Source organism: Pocillopora verrucosa, chromosome 7, assembly GCF_036669915.1.
Source record: "Pocillopora verrucosa isolate sample1 chromosome 7, ASM3666991v2, whole genome shotgun sequence".
NCBI classification, from domain to species: domain Eukaryota; kingdom Metazoa; phylum Cnidaria; class Anthozoa; order Scleractinia; family Pocilloporidae; genus Pocillopora; species Pocillopora verrucosa.
This window is the reverse complement of record NC_089318.1, coordinates 8,728,989-8,747,608: the sequence shown is the minus strand read 5'-3', so window position 1 is coordinate 8,747,608 and position 18,620 is coordinate 8,728,989. Positions and strand designations below refer to the sequence as shown.

Here is an 18,620-nt window from a genome sequence, read left to right as displayed (position 1 = left end):
CTTCTAGCTTTTTGACGCATTTTCCGCGGGTTTTTCAATTTTAAAATGCTCAATTATCTCAGGCCTTTCTTCGCTCCATTCCATCATGTTGTGATCGTCACGTGAATATAAACATACTCAAATGGGTGACAGATTCCATAGTTTGTAGCACTGTGAACGGTAGCGCAGCCGGCATTGCAAGGAAGACCTGGCTTTTGCGAAGATCAAAGGAAGAGGCAGCCATCTACAAGTAAATCATCTTTTATTCTATTCCTTAATTACATGTTTAGATTAATAGTGATTTATGTTAAAGCTTCAGAGTAGCAAATTAGAGCGAAATGGATCAGCTACAAGACTACTTTCCACGGTGCGAAGCGCGCGGTTCCCTTGGACTTGCCGAAATGGAGCGCTTTACTATCAAATAGGACGCTTGACTCTCGATGCATTCCTTTCTTGATTGGGTTTATTTTCAACGTAATGAACATCTTATAGTTTATACGTTAATTTTTTAGAGTAAAACATCGGAGAGCTCTTTGGGTCGCCTGCTCAAGCCTTGCGCAATATTTCGGGAAACCTGAGTTAACGTGGTCGTCCAAAAATTTGCAATCCCTGCGGCTAGTATCCCTCGCAACCCTCTCTTTTTCAGACTCAAAACCCGACTGTACAATGTCAGGGAAAGTGGAATATTGTGAAAATCTCACTTGAAGCATGCCTCTTTTAACCGGTTCACATAAGCTTCAACCAGGTACATTTAGAGCGTTCGTAATGAATGAGGCGAAATTCTCTTTGGTTAAGAAACATTACATCCGTTCTAAATGTCCTCTTAAGCACTTTTATAGAAAGTTTTTTTATGAAAAAACACAATCTTCAGTTTATGGTAGTTTCTACTGAAGTTGTTTCGCCGCGATTGTGGTTCTACCGCAACCAACTTTCTCAAGAGGTCTTTTCGCTGCAAGACTAAAATTTGTAAATATGTTCCCGGGGGACATAGTTTGATGCTACTCTGGTTTGCAGATTTAATGAATGTAACCGAAGAAGTTACAAATCATCAAATCATCACTTGTTCTCGGGCGTTAGCTTCGATGAGAAAGCTATAAATTATATTAATTTTTTCATCTGTATTCTTTTGTGTAGAATCTGCGTCAAATTTGTGTCAAAAACAAGCCTGATGACAGATGTGGAGGGATGTCACGCGGGCCTCAAGGTGAAGAAGATGAGTCGGCGAGTACAACGAAAGCTGTGATTTTCGCAGCGCTTGACGATATTTGTCTATGGGACTGCTTGTACGCTCTCTCTTACGACAACAGACAGGTTACTCTGGTGATTCATGTGGTTTCAATTTACTGGATGGACGCAGCTAGGACCTGCGCTCTTATTTGGTACAGACAGGAGGATCAAAACCTTTGTAAGTGTTTACTCAACCTTTTGTTTGTTTACTTAAATGGCTCAATCTTTTGTCAACATTTAGATGGAGAAGCTATTGAAATAACTTAGTACCACCCTTTGTTATTGGAATTATGTTTACTTAATAATTCTGCCCACCAGGCATTAAAAGCTGTAATGTAAATCTATTGTTCCTGATACTTAGTGTTTTTTCTTGTGGTATTGAGGCAATTTTGTTGCTTCATGGTATGAATGAATTGTAGCGAAGTTCTGAGTTGGAATTATCATTTTCCTTGGCTCTTATTGTCATTGGAATTTACTTCACAAATGGTTGTTAGAGGAGGTACTCTGAAGAAAGTCGGTTTACAAATAAGAAACTTGAAAGCAATCAGGGCTAAATTTTCTTAGGTGGAAGAAACTTGAATTAGCTTTTTTAAAGGTGTTCACCCCATTTAAAAGATGGAGACAAGTGTCTAAGTTCAGCAGTTAGCTATTGCTGTGACACACATCCTCAGAGACCCTGGGGCATCAGAGTGAAGCAGAGTGGAGTCCTTTCCTGTGTTTAACACAGACATTTCTACATGAATCATATTTCTTTCTACATTTCTTATGTAACTTCTTAACTACAAGGCTGGTTTCTATGTAAACTTTCTCCTGCCAAATCTTGCATTCTAGAGTGACAATGGACATTCTGTTGGGTCATATTTGGATTTTTGGTGGTCACTCTTACTCAGGTGACTTGACCATATTTGGTAAAGTCATCTGACCACAGCAGAAAAATAAACCTCTAAACTCGTGCAGAACACATATCAGGAGAATAAAAGTCACATTTTTAGATCATGAAGATACTTGTGGTAAATCATACTTTTGAGTTTCTGGAAATTTTGAATTATACAGAGGAGATGAATTTTTTTAGGGCTTCCCTCACACATTTCTTGCAACTGTAGTTGATCTACAAAAAAATTAAAATCCGATACATAGGATGGTGCTGTAAATTTTTCTCTCTGATCCTCTGAAATAATAGCCTTCAACCATTTTCCTTTGAGGGGAAGGCTATTTTGCTCTCAAAGTCCATGCTTTTACCTGATTGAGGACTGGTATTAGTCACAAACATGCTCTTCCACCGCTTCTGGGATTGAGTTGCCATGTTTATTTCACACAATGAGAAGTTTGATGGGTAGGCTGGCCACAGTAGTCTTTCTTCATACATTTTCAATGCCTTCCATAGCTATTAGTTATAATTCTGGTGTTAAAAGGGACTTGTATTCCTGGTATTGAAAGGATGGTAAAGAAGAAGAGATGGTTATCTAGTTGATAAACACACCAGTAGGTTGCGCTATGGTATAAAGATGTATTTGTTATTATGATTGTTGTGATTTTAAAATATTTCAGTATGATTGTTTAATCATGCTTACAATATAGTTTGCATCTATGGGCTTAAATTTCACACTTCGGTTGAGTATAACACAGGAGGCATTCATAGTAAAGTGTCTGTTATTTATTTTCTGCCCACATGAACTCGCACATATCTAACGTACCTGTTTATGAAGATGTATTTGCATCATGCATACTTCCCTATAATGTAAAAAATTGATATTTTGGAGCAAATTTAAAAATATTTATTTAAGTATTTGCCCAGTAAATGATATTTACTCATTGTATTTACTTATCTCTGTTAATCTTGAACCTTGCAAAATAATCTCAACCCAACTTGCATTGAAGTGAACCTCTGCAGACTTTTTTTGACTTTTGAGAGCTGTGAAAAGTTCCTAAAGATATTGTGTCTTGTTTGGCTGCTGCAATAAAAAAATTTATCACCTTCCAGTGTGAAAGGTTTGCAGAGATGAATTCTTCACTGTCTCTTCTAACTAAGCATGGCTAATTCCAGCTTTTGCCAATTTTCAAGCAATGTTGCGAGGGGAGCCTTTTCCAAAACAAAACATGATCATCATGGTGTCTCACTGGAAAAAATAACAAACAATCAAGTTGGTTTAAACTTGAGGTTTAACTCATTTTTTTAAATTGAATTTTCACTAAAATCCAAGCTTGGCAAAAACGTAAAATTTCCAATTTAGATAGACAAGTTAGATTTTTTTTAACCAAACTGGAAAATTAGAGAAAACCATAATTGGAAAAGAAATTATCCAAATAATTGTATTATATTCATTAATTTTAAAAAATCTAGATATGGATTTAGCTTATTACTTATTTGTATTTTATAGATAACCAACTTTGTTAACTTAGTAATCCTGGTTTGGATTACCTAACAACAACAAGAAATTTATTTGTACCCTACAGTAATTTACATGATACAAAAAAATATATATTACATGTAAAATGGAGAGAGTTTAGGCTGCCCATAATAACTGTTGAGGGCTATAAAGATCTCGGGTAGAAATCTTATTAAGATTATTAATAGGAATCATAATAGGATCTGTGAAGGATTCTTATAATAGATCTTATCAAGATTCTTGTAAGATTCTTACAGGATTCTTACAAGGACTTTATTAAGGTTCTTACCAAATTATATAAGATTCCCAGCAAGATCTTACTAAGATTTTAAGAAGAATGTTAACAGCATCTTAGCCAAAATCCTATACAATTTTAATAAGATTCTGGTAAGATTTCTAGAAGATTCTTACAAGATTTTTACAGGTATCCTACAAGATTCTTATGGGATTCTTAGAAGATTCCTGCAAGAAAATTTCTGAAAAACCTTTCGTCAATTCTCTTAAGAATCCTATTAAGTTTCTTTATAAGATCTTTTAAGAACATGGCAAGATCCTATGATAAATGTATTAAGGTCATTATGTATGTTATTAAGATCGTATAAGAATTTTATCATGATCTTAAAGAATGCCACTGTAACAACATCTACACAATCTTATTAGAAATTACTATTTTTTTTGGTAATTTTATGATTGTGTACTGTAAGATTTCATGTTGATCCATTAACAAACCTAGCAAGAGCTTAGAGAAACAAGTTCAGATCTTTATTTTAAAAAATGGTTTCATGATGATCATAATACACAAATTTCTTAAAGATTTGACAAAAATAGCCAATTTTTTATATTTTGGTCTGTGTTCACACATGGTAAGAATATAGATGCCAAGTTATTTCCCCTTATATTAACTGTATTAACCCTAACTTGCTTAACTACGGTCATGAGCTCTGAAAAAGAATGTCAAAAGTTGGTTCATATCAAATGTTCTTAACAGACCACATGCAAGAGATTATTCAGAGTTAATTGATTTGTTATAAGTGACAAATGATTGAACAATAGGATCATATTATATATTTAAAATGAGAGAGACCAGAGCGTGAGACAAGTTTGGTGTGGGAGAGATAGAGATCAAGTTGATTTTATAAAATAAAACATGAAGGTTTGAATCATAGCAGACTCTTCAGTCTCATTTCTGACACAGTGGCACCTCCAACGGGACTTGCGAAGCATGGAGGAACTATCCAAAGAAGTAGAGGCTATATATATCCCAGATGTTGTTGTACACTAATGGAAAAACAGGCGGCATTGTGGAAAAGGGAAACCTAGGAGTGGTTGCACAACATCACAACAACCTACAAGCCTTAGTAAAAGAAATAGACACACTTAAACTAACAGGGGAGAGACAATGTTCGAGGCTGGAAAAAGGGCAGAAGATGTTGGAAATTGGAGCAGTAACATTGAAGAACCTATCGCTGAAGCTGACAAAGAAGTTTTGTGACTGGAAAAATGGCTATTGGAGACAAATGAAGAGATCGAACATTGAAAACAAAAGGACGATGAAGAGAGGAAAGCCTGTACACGTGAAGAGGAGCTGAAATTCGAAAGAGAACAAATGGAGATGAAGCTAGAATTTCAACACCACCTGGAAGAGGCCAAGGCAAAACAGCAACATGTTGAGGAGGCTAATTGGAGTGAACAAAGGACAACAAAGCTACCAAAACTACAGATCACAAAGTTTAATGGGACCTATGAAGCATGGCTGCCATTCTGGAAGAAATTTCAAGCTAAAATTGATAAAGCAAACCTTGCATCTGTTACCAAGTTTGCATACCTGAAAGAGCTGGTAGATCCAAAGGTTCGAGGGGAGATAGACAGACTGCCTTTCACAACAGACGGCTACAAGAGGACAAAGAATATCCTCATCTGTGAAAATGGGAAAATGAGGGAGATTGTGAATACGTATGTCCAGAATATTGTGAATTTGCCTGTCATTACAGGAACACAACCTGCACTTATCCACGAATTTGGCAAAAGAGAGAGAGAGAGAGTTCTACTTTGATGTACATTGATGCACGTTGTCTATGATGCTTCTGCAAGAGCAAATGTAAGTGTCCCCTCACTCAACGATTATCTCAAAATCGGCCCTCCACTACAGAGCCAGCTTTGGAACGTGTTGATTCCAAACAGGTTCTATCTCATGGTAATAGCTGGCAATTTAAAACAAGCATTTTTATAAGTTTGAAACTAAAGAGGAGACCAAGATGCCTTTTGCTTTTATTGGTTAAAAAATCTACAGAGCAAGCAAGCAGAAACCTTATGATTCACTCAAGTACTCTTTGGTTTGGCACCATCTCCATTCTTCTTGGCCACAGTTACCAAGGAACATCTACAGGGATACAAAACGGTTAACTCAGAACTAGTAGAGGAGATAGAGTGCAGTATGTATGTAGATGATTTAATCAGTGGCAGGGAGACAACAAAACAAGCATTAGAAATCAAGATGACAGCCACAACAATCTTTGGTGAGGCGACTTTAAAGCTGCACAAGTGACCTTCCAACAAGTGGAAATAGTTAGAAATTGAAGGTGTGACTTCAGATGTAGAAAGTCAGAGTTACGCCAAATAGCAACTGGGAACCAGAAAGGGCAAATCAAAACTGCTTGGGGTCCCATGGGACAAAGAAAAAGACAAAATTCAAGTCAGCTGTCCAACTTCAACGGCTGAGCCAACAAAAAGGATATCCTGGGAAAAGTCACAAAAATCTGAGATCCACTTGGTCTCGTTTCACCCATGACCCTCTCTGGAAAATGCTCTACAGAGATGCCCATGATACCAAGATCATGTGGGATAGCCCCTTACAAAATGTCAAAGAAGTCCTGAAGGGTTTTCCCACAAGAAATGTTTATGATGGGCTGGGTAGCACAGTAGCACTGCACTGGATCTGTGGAAGCGGTGAATATAAACAGTTTGTGGGAAATCAAGTAAGGAAGATCCAGGAAAAACAAATCAACTGGAAGTATGTACCAACAGAACAGAACTCAGAGGATGTGGGGAGTTGGGGAGGAGATGTTAGTTAGTTAGTCCTGTGGCTTGCAAACCACAGGAATGGCTGCCTGACCTTGTCATGCCATCTAGTCAAGAATCAAAAGTGGAAGAAGTAAAACAAACGTGTGAGTTGTTTGCTCTGGCGATAGGGAAAACAGAGAACAACGATGCCTTTGATGAGCTGCTAGAGAAGCATGAGCTGTTGCATGTCTTGTGAGTCGGTGCCTGGATCAGGAGATTCCTCCACAACAAAACAACTGTCCATAAACAGTGTCATTCAAGTGAGCTTACCAACAAGCAAATTCAAGTGGGAAATTTGAAGAAGACTGTTTACATTTGAATGTGCACGGAAACCAAGAGGGAATGTTAGAGTGTAGAGGAAGAAATCAAGGCCATTACCCATCTTTCTGCCAGACTCCACACCCTTCTCTCACACATAAGTTCACTAATCACATGTCCACACTGCACTGTGTGGCCCTTACTATGACCAAAGTACAAGAGCTATACTGGGTACCAAATTTAAGGGCACACATAAAACAAGTTCTCAGCACTTTCAGCCTATGGCACTGGCAACACCGCCTCCTGTACTCCTACCCACTGACCATACAGAGGGGTGCACCTCATTCAAGGTTATCAGAGTTTATTTTGCAGGGCCCATCAAATACCATATCAGAGCCAAAACAGAAGGAAAGGCCTATCTTGCGTTGTACACATACAGTCTTACATGAGGATTATTCCTGAAAGAACTACCAAACCTGGCAACCAGTAAATTCTTAAGAAGTTTAAAAACAGCTCATCATGCGCCATGGGCATCTGGAGAAGATACATTCCAATAATGGGAAAAACTTTGTTGGCACTGGGAAATGGCCCAAAGAAGTTATGTGTGACTAGAAGATACAAGACTACCTAGCACATGAGAACATCTAGTGGCAATTCAATCTCAGCCATGCCACTTGGTGGGAAGGACAGTTCAAGTGCCTTGTCGGGCTGGTCAAAACAAGACTATCGGATGCAGAATGTTGACCTGCACAGAACTATGTGAAGTGGTACTGGTTGTGGGATTGCTTTGAATAACCACCCTTTATGTTACGTCAAAGATGTCATACAGTTGCCTGCGCTTACCCCTAACTCACTGCTATTTCTTCGATGAAACCAGCTACCAGAACTGGAACTACACCATCTAAGAGAATTTGATCGATGTAGAAGAGCTACATATCTGCAAAGGTGCAAGCAGGCTTTGTAGACCAGGTGGACTACTGAATATTTACGAGGGTTGAGAGAACAACACCGAATGAAACACAAGGGTCAAACTACACCCTTGGGCAAAGGAGAGGTTGTCATTGTAAAAGACCAGGAACAAAATTGCAACAAATAGAAAATTGGAATCATGGAAGATCTGATTTCGGTATGAGATGGAATTGTTCGAGCTGCCAAACTTCAAGTGGGGAAGAAACACTTGAACAGGCTGTACAACACCTTTACCCAATGGAGCTGTCCTTTGATCGGGAGAGTGTACAGGCTCCTTTGCAACTCAACCCTGAAGCCCTGACATTCAAGCCCAGGAGAGATGCAGTGGTAGCCGCTCACTATGGCATACTTGATGCAAAAATTAATGCTGATTAGAGATATTTGGGCACACTGAACTGATATACTGAACTAACTTTTTGTTTCATTCATTGAATTTCAAATTTTATCGAGTGTGCCATTCTAGTGTTTTTTCTCTGTTTAAAAAAAAAAGACAGGAGGGTTTTTGAGAGATGATTCAGTGTTAATTGATTTCCTGGTTGATTTTTTGCAATAAGTGACAGATGATTGAACAACAGGATCATATTATAGATCGAAAATGAGAGACCAGAGCATAAGAGGAGAGCGGTGTGAGAGAGGGAGATCAAGTTGATTTTATAAAATTAAACATGAAGTTTCAGATCATAGCAGACTCTTTGACTCATTTATGACATCCAATTTATTTTCAATCAGACTCGGGGCTGCACTGATGAGTCCTCAAAGGATAGAACTGAGTACTGTCTATGGATGAGTGGTTAATCTAGAATTTTTTTTTCAAATAAATGTCTTCTAACTCTGAAAAAAGTCCTTAAAGAGTAACTACTAGGATTGTATTGGTAAATTTATACTCACACTTGTAAACAGAATTAACATTTAACCCAGTGACAAGCCTGCGAAAAATTTTTGTCTCTAAGCAAGTCATTTGTCAGGCCAAGGACAAGTTTTGATTGGACAAAAAGCCAGTGTGGTTGGACAAAAATTTATAAGCCATTAGAAATTTAAAAATAGAGACATTCACTTCATTTTCTTTCGGTATTTCAGTACAAATCCTTCCAGTTCCTTTTAGAGAAGGATTTGTTACATCTAGCAAAAAAAAGGAATTAACTAAAATTAAGAAAGTTTGTGTTTTATGGAAAGTCAGACTGTGTCTATGTTTTCATTTTCATTTCTGAAGAGAGTCTTTTCAAACTTTTCATCAGAAGAATCTTCCTTTACAAGGACACATTTTGATGTTGATGACCTTTAGATGTACACTTTCCTGTGCTGTGGGTTTGGTCGTCTTCTCTTTGCTCTATCCCACTTCTGGACAGCCATTGAGGGGTCATAACTCTCCAGTGGTGGTCCTCTAGCTTGGATTCTTAGGATCCTGAAGAGTTCCCTGGGAGAGTGAAGCTCTTTTGGCTGTCTTTACCCTTCCCAAGTTGCTGATTATTCTCTCCAAGGCTACATTGGATACAGGAAGAGTGAAGAGTAAACAGATGAACAACAGAATGTTTTGCCATTCCAAAGCTCTTGAAGAGCAGAAAATCTTGTACCATGTTACTTTATAATGGGGAGGTGACAAATATTGCACTGTGTAGTCAGGCATGTCATGCCATTCACTGACCACTTGCAGCTGTGATGCCTGGAGTCCGTGTTGTTGGAGGGGATCTTGGAAGTGGCTAACATAGTGTAAATGACCTCATCCATTGACTCATTTCCACTGCTTCTGCAATCCCAAGCTTCATAATTCAATTAAGATTAAACTCTAACTTTGGTTGATTTTGCTGTTTACTGTTGCTTGCTGTGGATGGAAGTTGACCTTGCTGCTTATTGTGGAGAGAAAAGGCTATTTTGTGAATATCAGATTTGGCATGGTCTACCAAGTTTGTAAGTTTAAAGTTGGTTGAGCCATCAATAAAGGTTTTTGAGAACTTAGATCACAGATTCAAACTGACTACATACCTTTCACTGCATTTCAGTGCAGCACAATGATGTCCCCTTTTAGTTTTCTCGCTATCATAGGTTAGCCAAGAACCTGCTTCGTACAGTACCAGGTCTTGGGTTTTCCACCTTTCCACTGTAGAACAGGTGAGTTTTCTTGATGTTATCTTAGCAGAGTCAGACTTCACTGCAGCTTCAAAGTTACCCTGATTGGTATCCATCTTTTCGGCACTGACACCTTTCAAGCCTGCTTCTACATATCTTTCTGGTCTCATCTCATCATTTGGTCTTTTAATTGATTTTCGGGGCAGTCCATCAACCTTAGAAAAAAAAAATTGGTTATGTTCTCCTTGGTGGGCCTTTTCTTTACAGGTGAAGATTTGCTTCCAATCACACCGAGTTTTTCTAGTTTTTGAAAGTGATTGCATCCAGAAAAACGTGAGAATTTGTCCTCTGTATGCGATTTGCAGAACATTTTAACCGCAGGTCTAATTACAACTGAAACAACACTTGCAGATAATTATAGACAACGAGTAATAACATGAGAGCTCAGATTTTTATATTTTTTCAGTTGGACATAATTCTGGTGAAATCAGACTTGACAATCTTTCCAATGCTGCTGCAAAATGTTTCAAATTAACACATAGGTTGACCAATGAAGTATGTTTATAGTTCAACTTGACATTTTTGCATGATAAAGTTAATTCTAAGTACAGAATAAAATGAAAAAATAAACTTGTGTCATATTTGGCCAAAACTTCAAGAAAAGTTTTTTACTTCCTTTGCACCAAAATTACCCAGTAAGGTATCCGACCAGGCTCAGCTCTCACCGGTCAAAACCCAAAATTTACCGGACATTTGTCCCATGACCGACTGTTATTTGCAGCCTCACATCGAGTTCCACACCCCTAGAGCTCAGACCACCCCCTGAAATTCCAGAGAAAATGGCTGCCACAGTGAACACACACACTGCTAAACTGATTTAAGATTTTAATGTCTACAATTTACTCTACTGAAGGGGAAATTTCACAAAGTTGCATGTTACATGATATACTTTTCCCCTATCAAATTTTATTTTCAACTTGAGCATCAGGCTCTCTCAAAAATAATTCTAAAGCTAGAGAACTGACTCAACTTCATGATGAACAGTGAGTTGTTAGCAGTGTTGCCTTCAGCTTAAAAAAGTATTTATCATTATGATAGCTCTTTTTTGTACTCTTATTCCATAAGAATCACATAAATGCTTTCCCTCAAATACAACACCAAAAAAACATCACAAATTTCTCCTCAACAAAAGGATCCTCAGCTTTCTAACCTGGGTCAATTTTGAATTTGCCACCATTGCCATATTACAACATGTCACAAGGCGCAGCTGTAAAATTATTTTTTGTGAGTCAACAGTAAGAAGAAACCAATTTTTATGCCTAAATGAAAAGTTTCACTTTTAACAATGCATATTTGTTCACTCGCAGCAAATGTTAGCAATAATTTTTTTTTTCGAACAACAACAATCAGGGTTGTTGTTTTCATCCATACCTGCTTGCAAAGTGGGACTTTTACCTATAGTTTTTACAATTAAAAAATGCTATGATCACAAATTGTTGTAAAATGACTGTAGCACACCACTTAAAGGTTCTATTTCTTACAAATTTCCACTATGCCACTTGGCAAAACATGATTGTTCACCCCACATTTGGTGACACAAAGGAACGTCACACTGTTCACATGCATAAGATGTTTCGAATGTGCTGCCTTCATTACTTTTTCAGCCAACTTTTGTGAACATATCACAAGCTTTCTTCCTGCCCTCCAGTTTCCCCAGAAAATGGTCACTTAAGTTTTCCTTCATTGTCACAGCGCATGTTTCAAAATTAGACGGACATTTATATCCATTGTAGGGAGCAATAAGAAGCTTCACTAATTCTTGGCGAAAGTCAAGTTAGGATCACTTCTTCTGGCCGGCTAGTTTCTCTAGGATGTGTGCATTTGCCAGCAACAAGTTGACAAAAAACTAGAGCAAGTACTTTCACCATTTGCGAGAAGTTGTCCCAGGTGGATAATAGCTTAGACACTCATCATTTATATCGACCCCCATTTGTTCCTCCATAATAAGATCCACAACATTTTTCATCGCATCAGGTGGGACAACTTGTCTCTGACGCCTGTGAATGACTTGCTGCATTGAATGAATTTCTGGCTCAGGGGAAGTGTTGGTCGATACTGGAGACATGACATGTCTGTCTCTTCACATTGTGGCAACTAAATTCCCAATCGGACGGGTTCATACTTCGCCTAGAATTAGCTTCATTCACTTCAGGTCAGAAGGGTAGTCTTTCCTGTTAGTGCAAATGGTGCCACAAGCATAGATGTGTCTTGTTTGCTAGTTTCACATCAAATCAGCAGATGTGAAGAAATTGTCCAGGAAAAAGTACCGATTATTATCCAAGTAGGGCTCTCCAAGAGTCCAAGGAATATAATAACAGACCTTTTCTTCAAAATAGCTCACTGTCCGTCAGATTCTTGCCCAAGTAGATCACTTCCCCTTTCTTGTCACCGTTGGTCTGAACAGTCTTCCATCTTGCCATCCACATTGCAAAGCAAGTTTTGTTCTTGCCGTGTTTCATGAGCTTGACCCATTTTGTTGCTTTCTTTGATGGTAAAACCAGCAAAGACTTCTTGCTCTTCATCAGATAAAAATTGACTTTCATAAATTCTTCCAGAAACTACGTCTAAGCCTAAGACGTTTTGTGGAAAAATTTGTGAAAATCGCTCAGTGAACATGGGATAATGAGTTTGGTCTAAAATGAAAGCTTAATTTTTGCATGTCATGCTTCCCAGGGGAGTTTTGTTTCTAGGCTACAGCCAATGGAAACAAGCCATATCTGACAGGGTGCATTTGGGTGCATTGGAATTTCAGAGGGGTTTTGTTTCCAGGCGCATGAGGGTGCATCAGATGTCAATGGGTTAGACCCTTTAAGCCCCACAGGAAACTAAGGAAACTTAAACCCCTATTCCCAGAGTTCAACTGGCACTGCAGGACCTAAATGTCTTGTTTTTACTATGTCTTCAATAATATTGTTTATCTCAAAAACTATAGAGCAAAAGACAAAACACTTAAAGTATTCAGCAAGAAATAATCTTTAATTTTTAGACCTTAATGACAGCAAACAGTTCATTGTCGAGTGAATTTGAGCGACCTGGAAATAGTTCAACATAGAAAACTTCAATTATTTACACTATAGTTGGCAATTGCTTTGCAATGAAGTAGCCAAAACTTTAAAACACAAGCAAAATCTACCAAAAAAAATTCAATGAATAACATGATAAAAAAAATATACAGAAAGTCTAGCAATGTCTCAAGTCCTAATCATTGAAGAAATTTATGAAAAATCTCCTGGTGTACTAGTTTGAATTTCATGTGCTCATGACACATCAGAATAGGTCACCAATGTGGTTTGGAAAGCACACCAAACAAATGCGCTTGCTGCAGCACTGGCAGCCCATTCTGCAAAATGTTGTCTTCCTGTGTTTAAGACAATGTTTGCATTGCCCTTTGCTTAAAGCAATTGGCCAGTGCCCATCCTCAGACTGTCCAGGTCTAGTTGTTCTCCTTCGATTGCTGAATTCACTAATTAGATTTTGGGTGAGTTCAATATGAAATGCCAGATGTGTTCTGGAAGGATGGTTGATCGCTTTTTTTCTCCAAAATAAAAGAGTTCACAATTCCACATCCAAACAGAACTAGAACAGGTAGTGCCACCACTTTCTATATTTGTTACTGATGGCATAATGACCACATAGCTGATCATGCAGATCAACTTCTCTCGTACTATTGTGGTAGCTTTTCACTATAGGGATGCTATGCACTTGAATTATTGTTCCATCCCATTCTTTACATTTAACTGTCCCATTTCCAAGTAAATTGCTTTGGGTGCTCTTAAAATAGACTGTTTTTTATCTTTCCAAGCTATAGCAACCACGTTTTTTCGGTGAAATAGCGCCTCTCCTCGCCTCAAGTGCTTGACATTGACATTGGGATTGTTTGCAGCTAGTTCCTTTGGGAAATCTTTCCTGTTCGCTCTCTTGGTTTCCCAAGAATACATGCTGTCCTCCAAGTCCAAGAGATCTTCCACAAACTTAACAGTAGAGAAAAAGTTGTCAAAAATGACATGGTGATTCTTTCCTACCAAGTTCCAAGTTTGAACATCCAACACAATAACCCAAGTTCTGTTCTGCGGCGCCATCATGTCTTTTTCCAGTATACACATGAAAGTTACAAACAAAGCCGCTAGATGCTTTGGCTAAAACCCACACTTTGAGTCCTCGTTTTAGCAGCATGTACTGTTCCATACCTAAATGTCCTTTGAATTTTACCATGGCCTCATCCACTGACAAATCCTTTTCTGGTTTCAGTTATATCTCACAATTCTGAATGACATGATCTAGAACTGGTTGTACTTTAAAAAGCTTGTCATGTGCAGAATTTTTATGAGGCACTTGATTTGCATTGTTATCTAGGTGCAAGTATTTGGGGAGTTTGTCGAAGCGATTACTTGACATTACATTTTATACTGCTGGAGCACCAAGTAGTGGATCTTCGCTTTGCAGGTAACTGTTTGATACCAAGGAGTATGTGAAGACGGATAAAGGCTTTCATTTCACAGAGTATTGTCTCGAACCATTCCTGGTCTGGCTTTATAGTAATACACACTTGTGTCTAGCAGTTTGTTTTGGTGACAATAAGCTCTATAAGGTATTCTGAAACATTAAATAAGTAAAAAATTTTTTTGCAGTTACATTCTCTGCAACACCAGAAGTTGGGCCAGTGGCCACAGAGAATGGCAAAACCTCAATGGGGTCTTCATTGACATTCCATGTTTCTTCAATCTCTTCTCCTTCGGAGTCTGTGAAGTCTGAAAGGTCTTCAGTTGCTACAGAAGAGACGGAAATATCTGACTCTGAGTCGCTTTCATGTCTATCTACAATTCCTCCTTGTCTTAACTCAGCAATGGATTGTTGATCTTCCTTGGTAAACCCTAAAAACATGCCCTCTTCGCTCTCACTATCTCTCAAAGCTGTCATCTCACCAGACCTGTGATTTTCAGCATGATGCTCAGAGAAACATAGTGACAATTTTAGCATTAAATCAAATCTTACACTCTTTCCCATTGGTTGAAATACGATAGAACTGCCTAGCAACAATATACCGGTAACTGGTCTTTTTATCGGTCAAAATACATACAGGTCTCAAAGTGCCATATGGCACTCTCGGGAATAAGATGCAGTTATGCAAGAGTGCCATATGGCTCTATCGCAGCTTAAAGGGTTAAACTTAAACAGTGTTAATTTTTAAATTAAGTTGCATACCATCACATTAATCGTAAATTTGACATTTTGATCATGATTGGCTGCTGAATATACAGTAGTTAAAAATTTCAATCTAAAATTAAAAACAGGATGTGAACATTATTTTTGAGTAGTGTCAACTTTAATCTTCAGGCAGCCTTGGCAAATCTTGCTCTGGAGCTGGTGCTGGCACTGGAGCTGTTGCAGCTGCTGCTGCTTCTTTCTTAACAAGGACTTTTTTTACACTTGGGCATTTCTGGTTGCAGCACTGCCTAATTAGTGGCAACTTCTTAGTAAAGGTATCTGAACTAAATTTCACTGATATGGCCCCTGAAAGATAAAACCATGAGTTTACATTTAGAAAAACAAAATTAATGTAATTATAACATTGCAATTTTATTATTTTATGTCGCAAAAAGTTAAGACCAGCTACTTTTTTGGAGTAACTTAAACAGAATAACCTCCTCTTTACATCCTTTTTACAGCACCATCACATTTCCAACACAAGTCAAAACAGTACATTCCATTTAGTAGACATGCAAAAGGGGGTCCTAGATAAGAAGGGAATGCTTTACTTTTGTAAGCCAGGCAGATTATAGAGGGTTGTGACATTTTGGTGGCTCGGTGTAACTATACATGGTTATGTTTAGTCTTTTCCTATAAAATATGTACGTGAAGGGGACAGGTAAAATTAGGATGGCCACTAAGGAATTAAATTTACCCACAAAGCCCTCTGAAGGCTGTACATAGTGATATTACATATTGTTGAACAAACTTTTACACAAATGCAGAACTTTAAATTTGACTGCTCAGTTCTATAGCCACACAGTTAGCAGAAAGAAAATTATTGTATAAAAATGTTGTAGGGATTTTTTACTATACCAAAAATGGTCAGAATTTTTGATCCAAAAATTAAAGCAGGGATTTTTTTGTCAGGGGAAATTTATAATGAACAACTCTTCTGTTCCCAAAACAAAACCCCATGTGAAAAATGAGAGGTGTGGGTTCCCAAGGGTTTGCAACTAATTGTATGCACTATGCAACTTTGATAAAAGTGGTAACAAAACCCTTTAGGTACCATGTTAACTGAGGTGGCAAGAGCCTCAGGCCAAATAGTTGGAATTAATTTTTTAAGGTTTACAAATAAAACAACCACTAACTGGAGTCATTTAGCATGGACCAATGACAGCATAAATAGAAATGTGTCCTCTAGTGACCACAGACAAGTTGGAAACTTAGTTTTACAACCATTCTATAGTACTTGTATAAGTTTAAGTTATCATAACATTAACTTACTTTTAAGAAGATTCATTTTTTCATGGTCAAGCTCCACCTTTCCCTCCGTTTTTACTCCTTCCATTTGCCCAATGATGCCATTCGTCATCTCCATCCTTCCAATCAACTTTAAAAATATTTTCAATAATACTGCTTTACATCTCCTCCTGAAGATATTGATAGAAGATTGAATCCCTCATGCATCTTCCATTGTAAAAGGGATTTAAAAAAAGTGATTAGCAGTCTATGACTGTTAAAGAGTTTTGTAGACTAAGTCCTTAGCTCAAGGCTGCATTCGTGTATGAACACTAGGAGAAACTAGGGGGAAGGGGAGGAGTATGAAAACATTTCTTTTCCTAGAATGCTGGAATTGGGAAGAAATGATTCAAAATAATTTTCCTCCACTGGAAGAACAATTTAACTCCAATCATTTCTTTAAATTTTGGTTTTCCTTTTAATGACTATGATACTTTATCTTACCAAAGTTGCTATGTTTGAAGGCCTTTCTGCTGGCTTCCTCTAGTAATAATTTCTACTTCTGCCTCTTTGATGCTCTGTGTTATCTTAAGTTGAAATCATCAAGTAATTATGTACTGTGACCAAGTATTAGAACCAAACAATTACAATGTACAAGACACATGTAACTGCCAAAAAAATACAGCAATAACATATTACTTCAAGGTTGCATTGTATTTGGCATTTAGTCATCTCTCAAACTAAGGGCAGCAGTCACGATATTGTGTAATTTTTGGTTTTTTGCAATGGAAATACAATACAACAATCACAACAATCTTTATTTAACATGGTCAAATGTTCTTAGCTAATTAGCTACTTTACAGACATGCCATAAAAAGGAAATAAATAAACCAGAAATAATAATAGAAAGAGAAGATTTCTCATAAAAACCTCTATAAAAATATATTTATACAATTAAAAAATTATTAAAACTAAGTGTAAATCACGATTAAAATGTAAAATTTGAGAAGTCAAACATAGACATCAAGTTCTTAAATGTTCTGTATTTATCAGCGGCAAAAAACTGATCCAGAAGAGCGTTCCAAATCTTAGCTGCAGCATAACGCCACAATTTAACACCATAGGTGGTTGTATTTACTTTGGGTAGCTCAAGGATGTGTTTTCCTCTAAGATTATAATTAGTTGATCGTTCATGCAATAGCTCTCCTATTCCTGTTGGGACTTAATACCCATAGATAGCTTTGTAGACACCGGTGGCCATTTTAACAATTCTTTGATTAAATGGAGACAGCAGGTTTAGTTGTTTTAGCAACGTTTCGTATGTGGTTGACTTGTCACAGGTCACAAAGCAAAGGGCTCGTTCATTGACTTTTTCAAGTTTGTCAGAACCTCTTTTACCACAGTGATGCCACGACTCTGAGCAGTAATTGAAATGCGGGGCAATGAAAGCATGATGTATATCTATCCTCAGTTCAAAAGGCAATATTTTCTTCAGACGATTGAGATCAACCTGTTGACTTACTTTACGACAGATTTTACGAATCTGTCCCTTAAACCTAAGCTTGTTGTGGATAGTGATGCCAAGGAGTTCCATGTCATCTTGAATAGGGATAAGAGTACCTTCACAGGTCAACACAGGATTTTTCTCGACCCTTCCATAAGTAATGGCTTGATATTTTGAATGATTTCTTTTCATTTGATGGAATTCATACCACTCATCAACCTTTTTCCTTTGGTCAATATTTTCTGCAGACTTGAACAATTGGAAATAAACCTACAACAGTAATTACTTCCATGAAGGAAACAAAACAGCTAATCATTTAGTATGCTATTTGATCTTGCCATTTAAAATGTGTCAAAGCAAAACAAAATAGCAAAAATAAAGAAAGTTGTTCATTTGCCATAATTTGATCAACACAAAGAAATCTCATTTAGCTAAACATTCCAGAATTACAGTCCAACAGTATGTTTACATTTTGAACAACTTAAAAGTACATGTACATTAACTTAAGATTAATGTCACCTTTTTTTATGGCAGTGGTACAAAACTGGGTTGCACATGTTGGTGCCTATGTTCCAACCAATTTATAACGTGATTAAGCTTTTTAATAACAAGTGCCCACTGATCAGAAACCCTGTAAAGAACAAATAACCAAAATTCAATTTGATATTCATTGAGCAAAA

At 37.5% G+C, this 18,620-nt stretch overlaps 1 long non-coding RNA gene and 2 pseudogenes across 1 annotated transcript; 2 read left to right on the top strand and 1 right to left on the bottom strand.

The window, feature by feature from the left end:
• The window catches only part of LOC131780327 (ribonucleoside-diphosphate reductase subunit M2-like), a 240,027-nt pseudogene that overhangs the window by 21,101 nt on the left and 200,306 nt on the right, over nt 1-18,620 (top strand).
• Nucleotides 71-15,445, top strand: LOC136282102 (uncharacterized). The gene is made up of 3 exons (XR_010718091.1): nt 71-229; nt 1,114-1,384; nt 15,339-15,445. It is a non-coding gene; the product is annotated as an uncharacterized lncRNA (long non-coding RNA).
• Nucleotides 11,475-12,090, bottom strand: LOC136282169 (uncharacterized; annotated as a pseudogene).